Raw genomic sequence first — 16,132 nt, forward strand, 5'->3', positions numbered from 1 at the left:
ATCCACTACTCAGATTTTTAGTCCATCTCAAACCCTCCTGAACGTACGAGCAAAAATAATGCCCATACTAAGATTCGAACACAGGACCTACTTCACACCAACACTCCACTTATCCACCAAACCAACAATCTCATTCTGTTAATCATTTGCCAACTTTTACTTAAAAGCCTACTGACTAAAGATAGAAAAAAAAATTGCCCAAGTCTTGGCTTGAACTTAGGACCTCCCAAACACAACCAGAACACATAACCACTAAAGCAAACATATATTTTGTGTCACACATTCACAATACTCAAAATTAAAATTTTGGGCGTTACACAAACCTAGCCCAAAGCCCAAAACTTAAATAATTTTCAAAAACCCTAAAAAACCCTAACTTTAGTCGCCACCACTCCTCTGCTTCACCACGTCAGCGAGCATGCTTTCCAAAAGTCCCCTCGCCCTGTGGCTTGCCTTCTCTGCAGCCATTTCACCAAAATGGAAAGGGCGCCTTCTCCACCATCGTTTGCCTCTGCCACCACCACCTGCAAGACAACAACAAAGACCAGAAGCAGAAACAAAGAAAAGAAAAAACAAAATAATAATATAATGTATTTTATTTCAGCTATAAAGACCGAACAAGATTTGTAACAAAATAGGAGGGAGAAATCAAATACAAAAAAGAAAACAAAAAAATTTCTAAAAATAAAAGTAGTCTATTTATTTTGATTTTTATTTATTCTAAAAAAAAGGAAAATATAAAATAAAAAAAGGCTCGATTTTTACTTGCGGCACTTTGTCCCCTGCCGTCGTGGGAGCCTCTCATCGGATGAATATGTGCAAGGGCCTTCTCTCTTCTTTTCTTTTTCTTTTTAAAAAAAAACCAAGAAACCGAAAGATTTCATCATATTTTTGAACTTTGGGTTGTTTTTGGGGGGATTTTAAGCCCATATTCGTGTTCTGCACAAAAAGGTGACTTGAAAGGGTAGTTTTAAAAAAATTTCGGCCAATAGAGACGGCAGTCGCCGTCACCGACGACCACTAGCTGCGGCAGAGCTACAGCAACTCCCATGGCAGGCCTAAGGAGGCCTTCAAAGAAAAAAAAGAGGAAAAAAATTGAAGCAAAATGAAATTTTAAACATTTTTTTACTTATATAGCCCTATAAAACGGCGGCGTTTTGGGCATAACTTTCAGATGCCAAAACGGCGTCGTTTCAAGCCAACCTGATGACCCGACCCAAATCCCCCTAGGATCCGCGTGTTTTTAAAGGGGAGGGGATATTTTTAGCTTTGGTCCTTTTGCTTTTTTCATCTTTTTAATTTAGTCCTGCTCATTTTTATTTATTTTAATTCTCGCCCCATAATTTAAATTCTTGTGCAATTTAGTCCCTTGACTCACTGTGAATCCTTTAGGGAGCGACACGTGTCAATGTGATGGGGATAATTGCCATTTGATTCCCATTAGTTTTCTATCTTATTTTGATTTAATCTTTTATATTCTGTTTCTTTGTAATTTAGGCGCGAAATTTTGTTACGTTTTCGATTTAGTCTTTTATTCCCTTTTTTTATTTATTTCACAATTTATGCTTTATGTTTCATTTAAATTCCAATTCAATCCTTCATTTATTTAATTGCACCCTTTTATAAATTATTTTTATTTATTATTTCTTTACCTCTGTTAATAATTAAAATTCATATTATTTATATTTCCTTTTATTGTGCATTTTTATCCTCTAAATTAAACAAATTTTACTTTATCCTTGATTCATTACGACTATCATTTTTTATTAAACATCATATTAATTAAATCATTATCGTCATTATTATTATTATCATTGTCAATTTATTATTAAAGCTGTTTCATCACCATTTGATAATGGTATACCTACTATTATTTTGTTCTTATATTATTATTTTACGATAGTCATTTACTTTATCCTTGATTCATTACGACTATCATTTTTTATTAAACATCATATTAATTAAATCATTATCGTCATTATTATTATTATCATCGTCAATTTATTATTAAAGCTGTTTCATCACCATTTGATAATGGTATACCTACTATTATTTTGTTCTTATATTATTATTTTACGATAGTCATTTCAAATTTTATCTATGTTTTATTTATTTTTTATGTAGTTATTTTATTTTATTATTATTTGGTTCTTATGTTATTATTCTAACCATTATGCTTAGATATATTTATTCATTCCGCATTATGCTCGATTGCATATCATATCATGTGATGCATTCTATTTTACACAACTCATTAGAAGAAATTAAAACTAATGTGATATTCTTTATTTTGAAGATTCAATAAATTGTGCCCCTAACTTACGGGGTATGATTTTTCCTTGAACAAAAATAATTGAATATCCCTCCCCTTTTTGTAAATAAATAAATAAATAAGATCGTAAGATTTGGGCTATAATTAAACGGAGAGCTCCCTTATTTTGGAGAATTCGAGATTTTGTGCCCCAACTTACGGGACATGATTTTTCATCTTGATCAACTCAAAATGAGAACGCATCCTCATTAAAAATTCAATTTAGACCGGATTTCTTTCAATACCATCAAGTAACATGATGCAGAGAGGAATCGTAATTTAAATTCCTTTCGAATTTTCAATTTTCGACATCAAAACATCAAGTAATCAACTAGGTACCAGTTTTGGCCGTTATGAGGGTGTTAATCCTTCCTCACACGTAACTGACTCCCAAACCTATTTTCTAAGATTTTGTAGGCCAAAAATCATTGTTTCAGTAAACCTAACCTTTTATAATTAAATTTTGAGATGATCTAATCACACCTAAATAAAAAGTCGACTTCATTTTCGTGGCGACTCCATTTTCGTTTTCAAAATAAAGTCGATTTCCAAAAAAAGGTTTTCGAAACTAGTCATTATTGATAAACTATCATAATATGATATGAATTAAAGTACAATACAAAATGAAAAATAAAATACACAAAACCTGAATATACTGACACTAATTATTAATGTGTAAAGATTTATATAGATTCATAATATTTAATTTTTTTTCAAAAATCTCATAGAAAATAATATATACTTTTTTTTAATTTTGAACTACTATAATAACTTATGCAACATATTAATAAGTTAAGACTGACACACAATGATTAAGTCCAATGCATAAAATTTTCTTCACAATAATTGTATATCATCAGTCACTCAACTTTAATCCTCATGACAAAACAATCACTCAACTTTCAACTCAGTCACTAAACTTTTGAAAAATAACAAATCATTCACCACTAACCATTTTCCATTACAGATGTAACGAAGCTGCCATTTTTCATCCTTCTCTCCGCCTCCCCTCTCATCTCCCTCCCCCTATCATCGCTCTCTCATCTTTCTCCCTCTCCTCCACCGTCCTTTTCCTTCTGTTAACCCTATTTTTTTTCTTTCTCCCATCCTTTTTCTTTCACACCATTCCATTTCATTTTACAGTTCTTCAAAACCCATTCATGTAAATCAAGTTTTCTCTCTTGTTCTTTTTCACAGCCTTAATCTTCTGTCCATTTCCTAAACCTTTTGTTTTGAACAAAAACCCATTCAACCAACCATAGAGATTTGGGATTTCTAAGGGACAATTTTGAAAGCATTTTTAAGAGAGCTCATCAAATAAGAAAAAATGGTCAATTGATGTTGGAAAATTGGAAAATTAGGGTTTGAGATTTGAGGCTTTTGAATGTGAAGACATTTTTTCAAACCTCAAAATTTTGAAGATGAGGACCCTTTTTTGAACCTCAACTAATTATTATGGTTGCCACACTTCTTCTTCCTACAGCTCTGACTTGCAGACCCTATTTTTCTCAAAATTTGAAGAAAGCTTTGGGTTTTCAAATTTTCATGTGAAAGAAATACCTTTTTTCAGTTTTTAGAATGAGTTTTTGTTTATCTGTATGGCTGTGGAGGTCACTTCTGCCATTGTTGTTTCTTTCAAATTTGTTAAAACTACTATTTTGATAAGCAAAAGAAGAGAGAAAGAGAGAAGCATACTGATTGTGGTGCAAGAAGAGGAATGGAGCAAAGGCAATTGTGGCTGCTATAATCTAGGCTTTATTTGCTAAAACTACTCTACTGCTCATTCTTCAAAAATGAGTCTTTGATGGGATTTTGCTTGGAGGTTCAGATTGAGATTTTTCGTTGGGAAGAATAGGAACCATGTTTTTAGGAGATAAAATCAAGGGACCTGAAAGGTGGGTGGGTTAGCAAAAGGAAAGGGACGATAGGGTAGAGGGAGAGAATTGGAGTATGGGGAGGAATGGTGGGGAAGAGGGAGAGGGATGGGAGAGCAGTGGTAAGGGAAGGAGAAAAGAGGGGAGGGGGAGAGAATGATGAAAAATGGCAGATCCGTTATGTCTATAACGAAAAATGGCAGCTTTGTTACGCTTGTAACGGAAAATGGTTACTAGTGATTGATTTGTTATTTTTTGAAAGTTTAGTGACTTAGTTGAAATGTAGCATCCAAAAATTTTAAGTTTTTAAATTGTTGGAGATTGTAAAGTAATTTATTTGGTTCAGTGGTTAAGGGTTGTGTTTGAGTGTGTGAGGTTTTGGGTTCGAATCATTTTCCCTTAAGTTTTGTTAATTTTTGTCCAAACCCCTATCTCTAAACTTTGGGCTTAAACGTTATTTTCGCTCAATTAATGATAGAATAAGTCTACTGGTTTAGTGCTAAAGTTTTAGCTTACCTTTTGGTTCTGTGTTCGAATCTTTGTGTGTGTAAGCGGGAAATATTTTTGTTGAATTCCTTGTAAGCCACCCATGTGGTAGTGTTTAGCTAAATTTGAACTCAAATAGGTTGATAAGTTATTAGAAAATTTATTTAGATGGGATTTTGTCAAATTTATTTATTTTTAAATGATAATATAAATAACCAACTTTACCAAAAAAACAATATCTCTCATGTTTCCACTTTTCCTCAATTGCCGTCCATTCTTTTCCTTTTCCAAATTTTTCCCTGTTTGAACTTTCACCCCTCTTTGCTTTTTTTCACCAAAATTGCTTCCCTGCTCATAGCTTGCTTGCTTTCTTTCTTTTGTTGTTCAAATCCTGTGTGGGAGTGATGTGATTCCATTGCTCAAAATCTTTTTAGGTGTTCCAATTTTGGCGTAGGGTAAGAGAATGATTAATCTATCGTTTATGTGGTAATATTTGGTTGTTAAGTTTTATTTGAAGGAAGGGATTTTTACAAGTGGTTCTTAGTTTTAATTTAATTATTTTGATATGCTTCTGGAAGAAGATTATGAGGTGTCTAGTGTTCCTCCAGTAACTTAGGCATCGTTTTAGGTCAAGTGCCTATTGGTTTAGATTTAAATTTTAAGAAGGCAAGGGTTGTCTCTTAGTTTTGGTTGCTAATAAAATTAGTTAAATGTCAAATTTAGGTACTGGAATTCTCACGATTGTGTTTGCATCGAAAAACGATCAGGTATGTAACGAAAAACCCAAAAAATAGCAAACGAAGCGATGCCGAAAAGTGTACTATTGACGCCACACGGTCGTGTGAGCCACACGGGCTGGGCCAGTTGGGTCGTGTGGGCCACATGGGCGTGTGAGCCCATTTTATAAAAATTTTGCTTAGGCCCATATTGTTATGTGATTCGTATTTAGCCACTCAGTAGGGTCTATATTGCATAAATAGGAGTTGAAAACATTATATGTGATGGTATGTTACTGTAAATAATGTGGAAATAGTATGTGAAATATATATGTATGATCTGTATTCTGATAATTTTAATAGCATGTCTAATCCGAGAAGCATGCATGACATATGTGCATATGTGAACTGATAATATCTGTATGAGCATTGGGGTGGGAATATGAATTGACAGAGGAAGTGTTGGCAGTTTAATAATCTGTCTTATTTGGTGGTTTAAAACCACATATATCTATTCTGGTGGCTCAGCCACATTTATCTGTTTCTGGCAATTTACCACATACTATATTTGGCAGCTTGACTGCACTATTCTGAAAAGTGACATACGCTCACTTATAAGAGTGTGGGGTTGGATGGGTATTTAATACCTTATTTGGTGTGTAGGGATGGACAGAGATGATGTGTAGCAAGTAGGGGTAAGATTTGATTATGCATATGAATATATATCTAATTATGCATCTGCATTTGATTATGAAAGTACATGTGATTTTGTATCTGGTTATGTATTAGAAAACGTATCTATAAATTTATGTGTATCTAATCTATTGCTTGGGATGTGTTACACACTGAGCTCGTAAGCTCACTTTCTGTTTGTTTTCCTCTTAGGTAACCAACAAACTTAGGATGGGTCAGTGTAGCAGGAGCTCGGGTTAATTATTTTTTTTTTGAATTTGGTTAAGTTAAAGTTTGTTCTTAATTGGACTGTTTTGGACTTTTTGGGGATTGTTAATTGTTTTGGATTTAATTTTTCGTTTTGAATTGTTTTATCGTACTTAGAATATTCTATTCCAAACTGCAATGCGTTGAATTTCAAAATCAAATCATGGTTCCAAAAATCTGTTTAACTTAAAGAATTCTGTTGCAAAATTAAGTGATCTTATAAGTGCTTGTCCGCAAATAAAAAGAATTAACTTAATAAGGTGTTTTTCCCTAAAAACTAGAAATATCATTATCAAGTTTTGTACTTTGTTAGGTTTCCGGATTTTAATTTTTCGTTTTAAAACAAATGCATGAAATTCCTCAGGATTCGGCCATAGTGTCTAGACCAGGTATGAGGTGTTACATGAAAGTTGAGTGACTATTTTGTCATTGAGATCAAAATTGAGTGATTGTTAATGTATTTTACCTTAAAATATAATAAGAATTGATACATAACACAAAAATAAAATTAAAAATTTTATTATGTATCACAAAAGAAAAAAATCCTAGAAACATGCTTCAAAACATGTCTCAAAAAAGTATTCTCAAATTCAACTATTTATTCTTTCATGAGTTGCCAAAAAACCCTTCAAATCTAGACAAATGCCATTACTTATCCAACAAACCTAATCTAATTTATCCAATTCAAGCTTCGGTATTTTTCTAAGCTTCGAAAGCTAAATTAAAATTTTAAACATCATATTTATGTTCATTTATGACAAATATAATGATCCAATTTTAAAGTAAAATAAAATAATTATAATTATAATTAAACTAAATTATATAAAATATAAAATGAGTTGAAACATCAGACAAAAGATACCGAAAATAATTTAAACACCTCACGTAATGAAAAATAATATTAACATGATATAAATTCGCAAATGTATCCAAGTTTACATAAAATAATTATTAACATGAAAATTTATATAGATTTATAAAATTCTTTAGAAAAAATCTTTGTGAGAAATTTATATATTTTTAGGGTTAAATTATTTCGTTGATCACTCTAAATAATGGTTGTTCATATTTTGATCACTTTAATATTTGTTTATTAATTTGATCACCTAAAAATTTTGATCACTCTTTATTAAATGATAACGAAATGTTAGACTGTACAATATACAAAACATATATACATCAACATATAAGTTAGATTTAGGCATAACATGAATAAGATACCAACAAATAAACCTCTAAACTTAACCTCAATGACAAGTAGTACAAAACATGAGACAACATGCAAATAGTATAGTAAACACAACATATATACATCAACATGTCAAATTTTATATAAAATAAATTATTCATGTGTAAAAATTATATAAAATTTTATAATATGTTCGACATGAAAAATGACATAATACAAATGTAATTTAAAACTAACGTAAATACAATAATATATATATATATGAACGTATTAAAATTACTTAATACAAATCATTATCGTATAAAAGTGTGTATATGTACACATATATGCTTAGAAACAACTTTCTTTTCTATTTCTTTCTAAAAGAAATAGGTATAATGTCAAATTTAACCCTTAACATTTACATCTTTTGTCAATTTGGTCCTTATTCTTTTTTAACTAAATTTGACCTCTACCTTTTTTAAAAAAAGTTGAATTTGACCATTAACCTTTCGAAAGAGTTAAAATATTGTTTTTTTAACGAAAATATTGTCTATAACATAAAATTTTAAACTTGGCAACTCGAATGACAACCACATGTACTTCATGCTTTTTTTAAAAAAAGATTTATGAACTTTTTGTTATATTTTTTTGAATTTTAAATATTTTTTATATATTTAAAATTATTTGTTGACATTGCATATAAGACAAAAAGTGTCATGTCAGCATGAAAGCACGTGTGAACTGCCATGCAAGTTGTCACACTAATGTCGTTAAAAAATTAATATTTTAGTCAATATTTTCGTTTCTCCTTTTTAAAAGGTTAAAAGCCATATTTAACTTTTTAAAAAAAAGAACTAAATTGACAAAAAAAAAACATAAACATTAAGGGCTAAATTTAATATTTTGCCAAAAAATCCCTATTTATCAAGTGTTCACCATCCTTAATAACTAAAATGACTTCAAAGAAATTGAAAATGGCATTATTGAGTTGTCATTAAATCCATTGTTTAAATTGTCTAATTCTGGCATGAGATAACTTCGGATAACTTTAAAGGTATTATATATATATATATATATATCATATTAATATCTATACCATATATTAAAAAGAATTAGTTTAATTGAGTTTTTTCACCCATCAATTTGTCTCAATTCGATTGTAAAATTATTAAAAATATTTTACAAAAAATTAATTTAAGAATATTTTTTACCTTTTACATTGTTATATAAATTTTAAAAGTACATACATACGAGGTTGGGATTTGAACCCAAAAAACCATGATATTCACTTCCTCAAGTTTACCATTTTAACCAAAATCATATTTAATTTTTTATGTAATTTTTTTTAAACAAATTGTTACTTAATTGTTTGTATCCACGTGAGTGTACCATAATATATTGGTGTTAAAAGCAGAGCGGCTGTTGTACGATTGTCGAGACCTAAAAAATAAACTTAAACAAAAGAATGACTTTACAGGATTACTTTGATGATCAAATGTAGCGCCTTTGACTTAGCTAGAACTTCTTGGCCGGGTCGGAGGTGTTACATTTGGTGGTATCAGAGCTTAGATTTTCTAAACAACGATTTTAAACTTTTTAAAAGAGTATGCCTGCATAGGAATAAATTATTTTTGAAAACTAGGCCGAGGAATCCGATGCCAGGTACTGTAGAAAACTTTCTAAGTAGTAGAAAAACCTTAGAAAGAAATGTGGTATAAACTAAAAACTTGAATTAAGTACTAATTGCTTGAAATTGTAGATTTTCATAAAATATCATTACGAACACTCAAGTCAGACGTAGTAGGGGTAGACCGCATAAGGTTGTACCTGTTGAACCATCCACTGTACAAGGAGAAAACCCGACCTAGGATTATGTAGAAAATTCTACCGCCGATGATGGCAGAGGTCATGAGAACAGAGATATAGGAATGAGAAATCAGAATGATGGAATCGTTGGAGACGATGTTGTGACCCAGGCTATGTTGTAGCTCTTTAAAGGATCGTCAGATCGAGTAATGAAAATGAAAATATGGTCGCTGAAAAACTCGAATCTAATGGGACCGAATTGTTCAAAGAAGTCGCCAGAACAACTCTCACTGTAGCAAAGTACCAAATAGAAACAACAGAAAGAATTCTGGAGGACTTAAACTACATTTCGGAGAAAAATTTAAAAGGAGTCGTGTCCTTGTTAAAAGACGAAGCCTATAGATGGTGGCAAGTTGTTGTTAGGGGAATGCTTGTGGAACGAATAACTTGAAATTATTTCCAGGACGCTTTCCGAAAAAAGTATGTGGGTCCCCGATATGTTGAATCCCGCAGACGTGAATTCATCGAGTTGAAACAGGGAGATATGTCAGTTTCAAAGTTCGAAGCTGAATTTCTAAGATTGAGTCATTATACTCCTGGATTAGTAGCGACAAAAGAGGATAAAAGCACATGGTTTGAAGAGGGGTTGAGATATAACCTGAAAGTACAAGTGATCCTCGTCTAGTAAAGAAATTTTGAAAATTTGGTTAAAAATACCAAAATCTTAGAAGAAATTAAATGCATGGAACGAGAGAGGGAGAAGGCACCAAACAAAAGAGATTCAAGTTCAAACATTTTGAACCACACGCCTATAAAACAGGCTAAGCCACAACCTAAGTCCACTAACGAATGTGCTCCAAAATGCCAATATTATGAGAAACACCACAATGGTGAATGTTGGAAAAAGATCGGTGCTTGTTTTAAGTGTGGGTCAATGAAACATCAAATAAAAGATTGTCCTCGTTGGTATAAGTCCACTCAACTGCAAAATCAAGGTCACAACTGAACCTAAACACAAGGAAATCGTGATCCCAATCGAAAATATGGAAACCGAGGCTAGAGAGTGCCACCACAAGGTGCGAACCGTGCAAAAGTGAGGCAACTAGCCTTAGTTTATGCAGCAAGAAGACAGGAGGGTAAAGATGCAGCCAATGTTATCACAAGTTCTTCTTAAAAGTCTCGCCTTAGAAAAAAACTGAGTCCTCATTTTATTGGTCCTTACCGAGTATAGAAGTAAATTGGCATAGTGGCTACCAACTTGAACGATCTCCTAAGTTAGATTGAATCCACAATGTGTTCCATGAGTCAATGTTACGATGCTATCGTTCTGATCCTTCCCATATCGTTCCTATTGAAGAAATCGAGCTCCGACCAGACTTATCTTTTCAAGAGGAACCAATTAGAATAATAAATAGAAAGGTTAAAACTCTAAGAGATAAACAAATTCCTCTAGTAAAGGTTTTATGGCAAAACCATGGAACTAAAGAAGCAAATCGGGCACCTGGGGAGTTGATACGTCAACATACCCTCACTTGTTCGAATAAGGTAAGTTAAAATTTGAGGACGAATTTTTTTTAAAGGATAGATATTTGTCACATCCTAAAAATAGGGCTAGAAGAAATAGGGATAAAATTTAGATTTTCTAATTTTTTTTAAAAGCATAGGGTAAGAGAATTAGAATGCCTTAAAAATTATTTGTGTTAAGGAAGTAACAAGAATGAGCTTGTTGATTCAGTGATAAAGCCTTAGCTTTCCCTTAGGTCTAAGTTCGAAACCCCTCATGCATCTTTCAACCAAAATATTTTATTTTCTTGTTTTTACCCCATAAAAGTGCCAAAATTTCAACATAAGCCAGCCCGAAAACTATTTTTTTTAAATTTAGTCCTTAATTTAAAATAATCGTAAGTTTACATGAATTCCTAAAACCTATTTCAATTAGGGAAAGAAGAGTTTTATAAATAGAAAATCTTTTCAAACCTTAGAATTTATATTTAAATATTTTTTTAAGAAAAGCTCCCAAAGTTCTTCCTTTTCTCCTTCATTGCTGAATCAATTTTCAACCAAAAGATTTCAAATATTTTCAAATCACATCCCTCTCCTCCCAAGTAGAACATCGATCTCCTTATCCAAATTAAGGTTTTTGTGTCTTCAAATCAGGTGTGGGATCTAAACATAAATCATCGTGTATGATTAATTGAAGTATTAGAAAGTAAGTAATTTGTACATGTGCAAACCCCCTGTATGCGAATCCCCTATAGGCGAACCCCTGTATGCGAACCCCTATAGATGAACCTTTTATATGCAAACCCCCATATGTACAAACCCTTATAAATGAGAACCCTAGGTGAAAACCCTCATATAAACTGTTATATATGCGAACTCCACTAGGCGAACTGTAGCAGATGTATGAGAACCCATATGCAAAATCTTATATGATTTAGTATGCGGTCTCTTAATATATTTATGTGAACCCTATCTGTTTTGTCATGCGAACTCAATCTGTTTAACATGCGAACCCTACATGTACTATTATGCAAACCTTATATGTTATTTATGCGAACCCTACACATGGTATATGCGAACCCTGATGCATGCGAACCCTAGATGTGCGAACCCTAAATGTGCGAACCCTATATGTGTGAAATCTATATGTGTAAACCCTAGATGTGTGAACCCTAATGCATGCAAACTCTATATGTGTGAACCCTGTATGTGTGAACTCTATATGTGTGAACCCTAAATGTATGAACTCTGTATGGGCAAACCCTATATGGGTAAAACCTATATATATGAACCCTATATGTGCAAAGCCCATATGTGCGAACCCTATATGTGAACCTATTATGTTGTGTTACCCGAACAAGCATGATAAATAGTCTATTATCAATATACTGTTACAAGTTTTTGTTTGCATGAATAAATTGTATATGTGAAATTTCTATGAATGAATGCATTCATGCCATTAAATGATAGTATGAAATATTAAATGTGTTTGACAAGCATAGCATCGATTGATGATAAGTAGAATGATATGTTGTGTATATATGCATAATTACATGAAATTGGGTATGGAGGACGGAGGAGTTCTGTAGGAGAAAGTGACAAATTAAGTCCACACCGAAAGTTAATATTGCATGAAGCAAGAGGCAATGTCATCAAAACCGGATAAACATGGTTGATAGTTTAAAAAGCCATCAAAATAAGGCAACCGGGATGATAAGTTATTGTAGTAAAAGTCATTGTCACAGATGACAAGTGAATGACCATCATCACCAGGAAATCTGGGATGGTTAGTTATTGACATGTGTTTTGGTGTGTCAAGCGATACTCAAGGGCCAAGCGATACTCAAGGGCGAATAGGATGGATGGGTGGAAACAAAATCAAAATTGCAATGCATCATGAACATAATCTGTACATGCATTGATTTACTGAATGTTCTTTACATTATGCTTAAATTTTGCTATGATGCTATAAATTAAATGTTTTACTATTTAAAAAATTATATATATAATGATTTAAAAATTAAATTCACACTGAGTTGTCATTTGCTCACTCCCCCTTTTTCTTACCTCTAAAGTAACATAGAAAACTAGGACTCGGAATGGCATCGGAGGAACCTCGAACTAGCAACTCGTTTTTTCAGTTATTATTATTTTCCATTAAAGTTTTTCCCTAATCGTTTTTTTGTAATTATTAATTAATTCTTTCTTTTATATCTTAGATTTGGGATTGTTTAGCTTATTTATTTTAAGCATGATACTTAGTTAATACTCGATAATTGCATGCTAATTAGTTTAGAAACTATTATTTTTAATAATTGTTTTCCGCTACTTTGCAAAATATTTAAAGTTTTGATAAGTCTTTTCTTAAAAATCTTAAACCGTTTTTCTCAAATCTTCACATTAATAATAATGTAACTAAATTACTAAGTAAAGCCAGTTTGATGAATGAATGTTTTTCCAAAAAATAAAAGAGCGGTTTTCATACAAATCAACTCAAGTAAAAGAATAGTTTTATAGGATCATTTCGGTGATCAAATGTAACGCCTTTGATTTAACTGAAACTCCTAAACAGGATCAACAGTGTTACAGCTCTCCAGCAGTGGTTCGATAAAGGAAGCGGTAGTATTTTTAAGGAAAGCAATGGCTACGATGTCTGAGTTAAAAGGAAAAAGATGAAAAGTAAAGAAATAAAAACATAAAATAAAGAAATAAAACGATGGTGACCAAATTAACATATTTTTTTAGGTGACCACCAAAATACAACCATCTAATTTTAAATCACTAACAGTGTGGTTTAAGCTAAAAATAAAATAATTAATGCATATAGTAAACCAAATTATGTGGTACAAACTCAAAAGCTGCTAATTTGTTTGTTGTGAAGACCAAGAAGACCAAGGAGTTTCTGCTTGGAGTTGAATCCTCCTATTTAATCAATGCTTTAAACATACTTCCTTAACAACCCTCCTCCACTTTCATCAATTCCCAAACCCATATAAACATGTCCATTTTCCATTTTCTTTCATCGGCATTAATGTTCTTCCACTGTTTCATGGTCACCTACACCGTGACTACCAGAAACCTCACCACTGATCAATCTGTTCTTCTCGAATTTAAACACCAAATCAATGATCCTCATGGCATCCTAGTCGACAACTGGACCACCAGCCACTCTTTCTGTAACTGGACCGGTGTCACTTGCGGTGCTAAGCATAAGAGAATCAAAGCTTTGAATCTTCCCAACATGAATCTTATCGGAACTATCCCTCCGGAATTAGGGAACCTCTCGTTCTTAGCCTCTCTTAATTTGAGTGGCAATGGATTCCATGGCGATTTACCGGGAGAGTTGGGGCAACTGAGTCGTCTGAAACTCGTCGACTTAAGCTCCAATTTCTTTACCGGGGAAATCCCATCATCATTTGGAAGATTGAACCAGGTTTCAGACTTGGTTCTCAGCAATAACAATCTGACTGGAGCAATCCCTCCCGAGATAAGTAATCTTTTGAATATGAGAACACTTGACTTGGCATCGAACAAGCTTTCTGGGTCTATACCTTCTTCCATTTACAACATTTCTTCATTGCGAATGGTTTCTTTATCCTTCAATGGTTTATCTGGTAAAATGCCAGATGATATGTGTCACCATCTTCCCAATTTGGAGGCACTTTACTTGGGCACAAACGAGTTGTCAGGTCAGATTCCAACAACTATAAATGAATGCAAGAATCTTCAAGTATTAGCATTAGATTACAATCAGTTGAGTGGCAGCATTCCTAGGAGTATTGGAAATCTAACTGCACTTACAGAGCTATATTTGGGTGGAAATAATTTAGAAGGTAAGTTTTAAAGAAAAAAAAGTGATGATATTTTAGAGTATAATAAGAAATGAAATAATCCATAAAGTGAGATTAGAGGGTGTGGCAACTTGATTTATGTTATTTGAACAGGTGAGATCCCTTGGGAAATTGGAAATCTGTTGAATTTGGAGATATTTTTCGCTTTAGATATGAGGCTTATTGGACTTATTCCCACAAGCATCGGCAATTTAACCAACCTCAAGGAGATATCTCTAGGTGCTAATTTTTTAGAAGGTATTTCTAATTAATTAACATTTTTTATATTACAAAAATAAATAAAAAAGAGAGAAATGTATTTTATAAAATTAATAGAATGGCCTAAAAGAAAATAGCCTTTCTTTTTTTATTCAAAGCTTTTCGTATTTATTTCTCATGAAAAAGAATTTTAGTATTTGAAGAGAAGAGATGTCTATGGGTCAAACTTGGACAAAATAATTTTTACCTTAATCTTGTCTGGCCAAAAAGAAAATTAAATATAATTATAAATATAAAATATTATAAATATTGATATGTTCATATATAATATAATATAATATTTTAATTAATTTTCATGGTGCCTAAAATTTGAAAGTCTAAAAAGAAGTGGATGCTGACATATGCAGGTGAAATTCCATGGGAGATTGGGAATATTCATTCATTGGAGATATTTTCAGCACCAAATATGAGCTTATATGGGGAGATTCCACAGTCTATTCTCAATGGTTCTTCTTTGAGAACCATTTATCTCATGCTCAATCATTTATCTGGTAAGTTTAAGCAAACATTTCATCACTTTTTTTATGTTAGAAGTTGTTTAAAAGGTTTCTTGCTGGTTACATAAAAACACCAAATTACCTTTGCAATTAAATTTGGGAATTAAAAGAAAAGGTGTTGAATTTCGATTTCAAATTTTGTTTAAATATGTTTAAGTTTGCCTATATTATTTTTTAAAATATATATAATTATTTTTCTTTTATATTTAGTAGTTATACATATTAATACCATTATAGATTTTATTAAAATTTTAAATATAAATAATTTAAAATATTTTTATAATATTTGTATTATATTAAATTATATTTAATTTTATTGATAAAATTATATAATTTATAAAAAACAATATATTATAAACTTAAAAATAGATCGAGTTAACCTTAAACTTTAAATATTGGACCTTGAGTCTGGCTCATATTTTAAATAGACTTATTTTTCTATTTAATCTCATTTTTGAGCAAACTTTCAAGCTCAATCAAAGAGCTGAGTCCAAACTCTACAATCAATGTTAGAATCATGACAAGTATCTCTTAAGATATAGTTTAAAAATAAATTAATGGCACTTGTCTTCATTTCAACACTGCTTGTGAAATTTTTATTGAAATTGTACCTAATATATATATATACTAGTTTTAACTCACATGTGTTGTACGTTAAAGATATAACTATATATTTATTAAATAATTAAGATAACAATAGAAATATTAAAATTGTAAATA

At 31.7% G+C, this 16,132-nt stretch overlaps 1 protein-coding gene across 1 annotated transcript in view; it reads left to right on the top strand.

Moving 5' to 3' along the window:
• Positions 1-16,132, top strand: part of LOC105770776 (probable LRR receptor-like serine/threonine-protein kinase At3g47570) — an 83,186-nt gene that overhangs the window by 64,020 nt on the left and 3,034 nt on the right. The gene's annotated exons all lie outside the window — the stretch shown is intronic.

The sequence above is a fragment of the Gossypium raimondii genome, chromosome 5, assembly GCF_025698545.1.
Source record: "Gossypium raimondii isolate GPD5lz chromosome 5, ASM2569854v1, whole genome shotgun sequence".
Taxonomy (NCBI): Eukaryota; Viridiplantae; Streptophyta; class Magnoliopsida; order Malvales; family Malvaceae; genus Gossypium; species Gossypium raimondii.